The 8,850-nt window shown below is 39.1% G+C and overlaps 1 protein-coding gene across 1 annotated transcript in view; it reads right to left on the bottom strand.

Annotated features, from left to right (window-relative positions):
* PGGT1B (protein geranylgeranyltransferase type I subunit beta) overlaps nucleotides 1–8,850 on the bottom strand; it is a 36,343-nt gene that overhangs the window by 13,284 nt on the left and 14,209 nt on the right.

Below are 8,850 nucleotides of genomic sequence, written 5' to 3'. Positions count from 1 at the left end.
CTGCAGTAACGAAATGCATTTTTCTATCTTGAGTGGATGACAGGCTCTAATCCCAGAAGGAACAAGTTGGCCTACCATAGCAATTTTGGGGTTTTTAAATCAAACAGTACCAAAAAATTTTTTTTCAGAATAACTTCACCTTAAAAGTTTTATTGTAAGCAGCTTCACTCTTGTGACGCATTAACTTATTTCAAATCTAAAATTCTGCTCCAAACATACAGACATATTGGGTGATACAAATTTGCCAACACATAGAACTATTTAGTTCAATGAAATTGATTTACTTTTAAGCAAAGCAAGTCTCTATTCTAAAAAGCCAAATTTGAACCGGTTCTTTCCATAAAAGGATTCTCAATGTCCCAGTTCTGCCCCTAAAGTTTCTCACAGTTTTTGTCAAATGAAATAAATGACACACACTAGGCAATAAAAATCCCTGGAAAGGTTATCAGATATTAGGACCAACTGCTTACAAAATGTCCCAGCAGTTCCCATCAGCAACTATGAAGAAAATTAAGCTTCCAAACATCTACATAATTTAAGTTAAAGTAGAATCAGAGGAGCACTTGATTTCTTCCTCCTTGGACTAACCTAGAGCAAGGGAAATGCAGAAGATGCTTCTGCTGATTTCAAACAAATACAACTGAGCCTGCGAATCAACGTTAACTGTTCACCATGGCTGTTCACACACTTTTATAGGTAGTTCATCTCCAAATAAATACTGACATCAGGAATAATTGAACAGTAATATGTACAGTGAAAGAGTTTGCCTTTACATTTGAATATATTATTTCCACAGGAAGATTACACTCACTAAGCAAGGAAGGTTTACAGAAGTATATTGAGACTTGCTTTTTAAAACCATATTTATAATAAGTCTACTCAAATGTTCTAACTAAAAGAAATATGCCTGACTATTCAGGAAATTTTCTAACACATCTACAGTTGTCAAACAACGTTCTCCTCTAAATGACAATCTTTTCACAGTCTCTACATAAAGTAACTGAAAATTACTGCTTCACTAGATGTTTTTATTCTACTTTTCTATATACATGCTAATTTTACATTGCTTTTAAAGCCTTAGTAGCCTACAAATATGTTTAAACAACTGAGCCCTTACTTTTTAGTGAATTCTTTATTTTAGCATTTCTTTTACACCACTAGTTGCTGCAGCAAAAATAGGCTGCAGACAAAGTGTTATAAGCACATATACTGTATGCTCACAAAACACACCACCATTCCTCCTCTAGCAAATTGCATCAATCACGACAGCACCTGAACAACATATGAATTCTATCTGTACTTGTTTCCTATGCAAATATTTCAAAATGTAGCAGTAGCACACTGCTTTTCCAAACAGAGGTTTTCAGAAACACCCGAGCTGTGTAAAATTTTTCAAGTCTGGCATTTTTAATAAAGAACACAAATGATACTGGTATGACACATATAAAGCAAACAGTAGTGTCTGCTGCCTGTACATGCAATCGCGAAGTCCACAGCTACATTAGACCTGTCACTCACTTCTGTCTTTGAATACCAAACAAATCCTTATGCAGAAAAGACTGCTAGGATAGATGGGTTCTAATGTTGTTTTGTGGGAAATCAGGGAGATGGTGTCAGCGTTCAAGAACAGCTACTTCTAAGTCACAAAACTGCCTTTGCTACTAATAGTTTTCTCTTATCACAGGATTATCATGTGGCAAGTAATTAAATTCTTTATATGATAAATCGGTATACTGCTAGGTATCTTGATAAGTAATTACTAAAAAAGCCAGGGGACACTACAGAGGGTCCAACATACTGGTATGCATCCAATGTCTTGACAACTCTGGGTTAGGCCCAAAAATCCTAACAAATACAGTCAGTATTTCCATAAAATCAAATTAAACACAGGAGGATCAGCACGAAGTATGAGATCATACAGAAATTACTGTATGACATACTCATAGAGGCCAACATGATGTTTCAGATGTGTAACTGCAGGATTTTTGAAAGTTTGGAGAGCCTAGCAGGTCTTTGTTCACCACACATGATTTTAGAAAAAAATTAAAACAGTATTCACCATAAGAATAATATACTCTTAAACTTTTAAGTCTACTGGAATGCACTTTATCTTCTAGGTTCCATGTAATTATTGCAAGGTCACTGTGATACTACTTATAAAATTTTATGTTGTACCTACACACACCTATATATACTTCACACACTTATGTAACAGAACACAGAGCCCACATGTCTTTGAGGGGACAACAATCAGGACAATTGGATGTTTCAGACAAAAAAAACCCCTCCAAAACCAAAAACCCAAATTTTGCATAAAATTGAAAATTCCTAAAATTTGTAGTAATTGGTCCTGTGACAATTTGGTACCACAAAACAGGACTAGAATGGATTCCCCAAATGCAAAAAATTACAGATCTCAAAGGTTTCATGAGATAACTGCCAATATGTCTAAAATTTGCATGGGTGGGAGGAAGTGTTGCTAGACTGCCTCTGCTACGAAGAACAAAGTAATTCAGAGATTGCGTAGAAATCTTATCGAAGACAGCATAGTCAAAGCACATGATCAGGTTTGGTAAAAATAAGTTAACTTTTAAGTTCTGCATTATGAACAAAAAATACTTTTACTTAAATCTACCTATTTCTGCCTCATGGACGCTGCTGACTGAAGTGACAGCCGCAACTAAGCAAACTGTCAGCCTAAATACCAAAAACAAAGGTTGCCAGCAGCTCAGATTCATAGGCCAAGAACACAGATAAACAGAATGAAGTTATTTTAAATGGTAGAAGTCACATCTCAAAAACTAGCAACAACAAACCTGTTAAACTGCAGAGGAGTGTGTTATACACTTGAACAACCAGAAATACACTTGATCCAGTATAGTTACGTTTGCATGAAGGAATAACGCAACGGGAGTGGGTCTGGAGGGTAGTGTTGAGAGATAGCAGTTGTTCAGCATAAATTAAGTTTTAAGTAGAATGTGTCATACAGAGCTATAATACTGTGATTTATGATGTTGTTGTTTGCTTACCTTTACTTGCTTAGCATGAGTAGCTGGATAAAGCTTCAGGCAGCAAGCTTTGAAACTACACCTAGATATGCTTTCAGCTGACACAATGTTAATTTTCATAGAAATTTTCACAGTAGCTGGTACAGTGTTGGTTTTTTTTATGACAACAATATCGATAACACACTGCTGGTTTGGTTGTTGCTAAGTAATGTTTATCCTGTGTCTAGGTCTTTTTTAGTTTCCCATGCTCTGCCAGGGAGCAGGTGCACTAAAAACGCAAATGAGGAGACTACAACCATCAACTGCAGAAGCTGCAACTCAACAAGAGCAGCCTGTCTGCATGGACAAAAAAAGAACCCCAAAAGGTGTTATAAGATCCCAGACCAAAAATTACCATCAGACCAAGGAGTGCATGCAAGGTAGGTGAAGGATGAATGAGAGGCAGATGTGTAAGTTGTAAGGGTATAATTGCCCATGGATTTCATTGTTCTGGGTCTCTTTCCGGAGGTACCCATCTTGAGCTGACCTGCTGCTGTACCACTCTCTTAAATTATTTAATTTTTATAAATCCAATGGCTGAGACTCTGCTATAGGAAACCCAGGGTTCAGCCTGAAGACAGAAGCACATCTGTGAGTTCATGTGTGTGTGAGCAAGAAGTCAAAAGGGGCACCCATCAGCTCCCTGGGGCTGCCCACTGTGGAAGGATTCCAGTACTGGCACCTAAAGTCTTGGGTGGAGTGTGTGTGTGGCTCCTTGAATGGTGCAAGAATGCTCAAGCAGTGGCTTCTCCTTTAACAGGAAGAGCAAGGACTGCTAATGGGGAAGTTCATCTGGAGTGCACTGTCTGGCTCAGTTTCATTTAAAAGGAGCCCACTCTTGCTCTTCTGGAGCAAGCACAAGAAATTGCTTTTATAAAGTGCTCTCTACTGATCTAACGCACTGACACACACATACTCTGAGAAGACAACAAAAGGGGATATGGTCAGGGTGTGTTCTCTATACATTTTGTTCTTTGTGGTAATTAGTTTGTAAGTCTCACAGGAAACAAATTTACTTGGATCTCACAGATAGAGTAATAAGTTCTAGTTCTATTGGCATTACCATCATGGTCTCCATAATCTGAGCCTTCCTTAAAAGACTTAACACTAAAAGATGCAAGGTGAGGGGAAGCTTTTAAAAATGGTTCAGTGACACAGCAGTGTCCCCTACCATATTATTTAGAACTGCTAATTAAACATAACTTATGGTCACCAGAAATCCCTGCCAACTATTGCAGAGAGAACTAAGAAATTCTCTTTGCTGCAAAAGCATGGGAAAGATCTCTTCAAACACTAATAAACATACACCTGCACAAGCAGAGTCCCACTTTCAAAAAACCTTCTTCTCACACCTGGCACTGCTGTTCCAAGAAAGGATTCTTTTACGCAGTGTGCAAGGAGCCAATCCACACATAGAGTTAACTGCTTTTGACATGTCTGCACAGAGATGGGTGCTGGATGGTAAATCTACAAAACCAGCACACCTGGTTACAGCCAAGCAGCATAATTATACTTTCAAAATACATAAGTATTCACTAATCTAATTTCTAAATAAATGTGTACATAATAGCTATTGGACGATCTTTTGCCTGCTTTGATTTAAAGGTACAGTGTATTTTAAGTTTATTGCAGATGTTCAGTGGGTAGCTGTCTTCACTTGGAGATGCGTAGCCTAAGCTGTAGAGGTGTGGTTTTCACGTTACAATGACTGAAGTTCATCTAAAGTGCATGATTTCAGCTGATTTAGCCAATTTGAGTAAAACTTACAGTCCAGTGCTGAACACAGTACCTAGACTCTAATTTGAGGTGCCTGTGCTATGGTAATCTCTTTACTTGTTTCAAAACTATTCTGCAAGACCTTGCAATTTCCCATTTTGTAGGATCACAGAATGTCCTGGGTTGGAAGGGAACTTAAAGATCATCTAGCTGCAATTCCATGCCATGGGCAGCAACACTTTTCACTAAGCCGGGTTGCTCAGAATCCCCAAAAATAAAACACAGAGATGTTTGCTTAAAATAAAAGAAATACGCAATACAGAGATGCTTTGACCCAGACTTACCTGAGTCTTTATAGTATTTATTGTTATCTTCTGTTTATTTTTATATTTTATTTATTGTTGTCTTTTATTTGAGTCACTCTGCAAACAGTTTCTTAAACTATTCATCTTTCATCAGTATCAGTGTTACAGCCTTGAGAAAATACAATGTTGTGTCAGGAACACAAAAGAAATCTTTTGTCCCCCAAGTGAAAGCATATGTTATTTACCACAATCTTACAAAGAAGTTTCAGGTATTGGCTTTCAATCTAGCCCTAAAATTGATTTATAGCATTTTAAAGAGATTGAAAATATCTAGGCCCACCTGAAACTCCGAGGAGACTGTTCACCCCTAAACTCAAAAAGCTAGTTCAAATCAGAGAGACTGCAGAACTTGGAGCCATTTTTAAAAAAATTATTTTCTAATTCTAAAGGAAATTATGTTTTAAATGTGGTGACAGAAGAGTCACTCTTATGCTTCCTTTACAGTTAAGACTGTTATGGTTTGTAAAGGCTGTATGCTAAGCTGGTGAAGTGGATATGCTTTTGTTTTAATTTTGCTACTGTTCCAAAGAACTGCAAAGACATTACTATCAAACATTAAAAGGGTAACAGCTAAAAAAACACAACCCCCAAACTAAACCCCAACGAGCTATCCTTGCAACATTTAGTAAAGTTGGATATTCTAGCATTTGCCTTGACTTTTTTCCTATTATTTTGAAGGATCCCTAGTGACAGAATAGATTTGGCTACCTCTGGTATGGCACTTTTTCAGAGTTCAAGAATGAAATCACTCTAGCGGCACGTAATAAATTTTATCAAACATCAATGTAAATCCAAAACACAGGCTTTTTCATGAATTATTTTTCAAGACAGATTTCATAGAATCTTTTTAAATGATGAATAAAGAACAATGACAAGACCGTAAACATATCTCCAAGTCATGGCAGTGATTTCCAAGGTTTTTTTTCTGAGTTATTTCAGAACATTTCAGGGCAACAGTGCTGGAAATGCTTTAAACCTTTGCATGCCAATAAATCAAGCAGATGTAATCCTTCTACTGCAGATACAACGAAAAAAGTACTGCAGTGTTTGAATAAAAAGCACATCCACGTGCAAACAGTTTTCTAGAAATAATGACCTTATAGCTTATTTCCACAGGTTACATGGTTCCACCCCTTTTTTCATTCTGCAGATTGGCTAACACATTCCAAGACACTGATGGACTTCAACACATTTCCTATAAAGAGAATATTTAAGTATGAAGCACATACTATTGGCGGTTGATAGTTAAATTAAAACACCAGAAAGTGCTGGGAAGGGAAAACAACGCTTTGCCAATCTTACAGACTTTTTGTCTTCAGGGTCCATTATAAGATCTCAGAACCAAATCCAGAATCAAATCTTCTAGCTTTATACACTGACTTAGTGTACTGCACCACGTGGCAGTGACCCAAATCTTCGAGGTAACATGAGACTGATATATTTTTATTATCTCAGTTTGCTAAAATTATGTCTTTATCCATTATACAGTGCTGTTATGCCAACCTCATTAAGTATGACAACCTCAACCTTCTTTACGTGACTGTTATGAAAGGTAATCATCTTTCTTCTGAGTAAACTCAGTCTTTTCCTTATACAACTATATTGAAATTGTCTACTATTATTTTGCATCTAAACTTTATTTTTAACAAGTTATCTCAGTAAGTCACCACTACAGATCCCAAATCAATTTAGGTTTTAAGTAGAATTTTCTCCTTGTTTCCTTCAAGCTCAGTGGGTGGTTGGATTGCCATGGAAGTAAATTCCAACTGAAACTTGCTACTACGGTGAGATCTCACTGCAGACATCACCTGTAGTGTGTAACAGGATAAATACCAAACCAAGAGACAAATTACTTTGCCTGTCACATGCTGCCGAGTGTTCAACATAGACATGTAAAATACTGCCTTCACAATTATTTTCAGCTTATTATAAAGTGTAACTTCTGAGTATTACTGCTATAAGTACTATGCTGATTTGCCATGCAAAGAGGCACACGCAGTTATTACTCCAATGTAGATTAACATTTCCACAAGCTAGTCAGAAGCATAAAGTTACTCTACTTTTCACATCCAACTACACAAAACCTTCTGCAACACTTTTAGCAGCCTCTGCTAACCTCCTTTCTCTCTTTTATTAAGGGTACTTTCTTTTCATATACAAGTTTAACTCTCTTGAACCTCAGTTTCCTGGGCTTCAAAGCATTGTCTCTTAGGGAATGAACAGAGCTTTGCCTATGTGTGAGTGGGTATCAGGTGCAATCAAACACATGTGATTCAACACAGGAAGGGGAATACCAGTTGCAGACAGTGATATCAGAAGAAACAGAGAGGCCCAGTCTAATAATATGTGGCTACAAGGCTGGTGACACTGTCAAAATTTAGGCCAATGGGATGGCCTACATGGTATGATGCATATTGGCATCAGATAGGATCTACTTTCTAAAGGATGCAGGACAGTTAGGGGAATTCACTGATAGAGCTTTAAAGCAGACCTGAGACCTCCACAACACCCTTCTCTCTTAATTGAGCTGTGGATTTGATGGGTGGATTGTTCAGTGGATAAGGAATTGGTTGGATGATCACATCCAGAGGGTAGTGGTCAATGGCTCAAAGTCCCAGTTGGCATCAGCGACAAGTGGTGCCCTCAGGGGTCTGTACTGGGACCAGGGCTACTTAATATTTTCATTAATGACACAGACAGAGGCATCGAGTGCACCCGTTGCAAATCTGCAGACGACACCAAGCTGAGTGGTGCTGTTGACACTTCTGAAAGACAGAATGCCATCCAGAGGGACCTGGACCAGCTCAAGAAGGGGATTCTCATAAGGTTTAACAAGACTAAGTGCAAGGTGCTGCATCTGGGTTGGGGTAATCTCAAACTGGGAGGATACAGTGGGAGTAAAAGTCATCGACAGCAGACCTGCCAAGAAGGACTTGGCGGTGCTGGTGAAGGAAAGGCTGGACATGAGACAACAATGTGTGCTTGCAGCTCAGAAAGCCAGTTGTATCCTGGGCTGCATCAAAAGCAGCATGGGCAGGAGTGGGAGGGAGGGGATTCTGCCCCTCTATTCCACTCTGGTGAGACCCCACCCAAAGTGCTGCATCTAGCTCTGAGGTCCCCAGCACAAGAAGCATGTGGCAAGATGAGAGCAGGGCCAGGAAGATGACACGAGGGAGCACCCCTTCTACGAGGAAAGGCTGAGAGAGCTGTGGCTGGTCAGCCTGGGAAAGAGAAGGCTTCAAGATGACCTAACTGTGGCCTTCCAGTACCTGAAAGGAGTCTATGAGAAAGATGGAGAGGGACTTTCTACAAGGGCATGTAGTGACAGGACAAGGGGGAATGGCTTCAAACTGAAAGTAGGTTTAGATTAGGTATTAGGAATAAATTCCTCACTGTGAGGGTGGTGAGGCACTGGAACAGGTTGTCCAGGGGAGTTGTGGATTCCCCATCCCTGGAATTGTTCAAGGCCAAGTTGGATGAGGTCCTGAGCAATTTGCTCTAGTGGAAGGTGTCCCTGTCTGTGGTGAGAGGATTGGAGCGAGATGATCTTAAGGGTCCTTCCAGCCCAAACCATTCTATGATACCAAAGAACAGCATGTTCTGCACCACTTAATATGGGGCTGTTCTGCCCTTCTCTGCCATGTGACAGTTCTTGAGCTAGAGAAGTTTCCCTAAGTTAGCAAAAGACCAGAGAAAGAAAAACTGCACTGAGCCACAATTTG

The sequence above is a fragment of the Pseudopipra pipra genome, chromosome Z, assembly GCF_036250125.1.
Source record: "Pseudopipra pipra isolate bDixPip1 chromosome Z, bDixPip1.hap1, whole genome shotgun sequence".
NCBI classification, from domain to species: Eukaryota; Metazoa; Chordata; class Aves; order Passeriformes; family Pipridae; genus Pseudopipra; species Pseudopipra pipra.
Note: the sequence above shows the minus strand (reverse complement) of the source record. Positions and strands in the feature narration are given on the sequence as shown.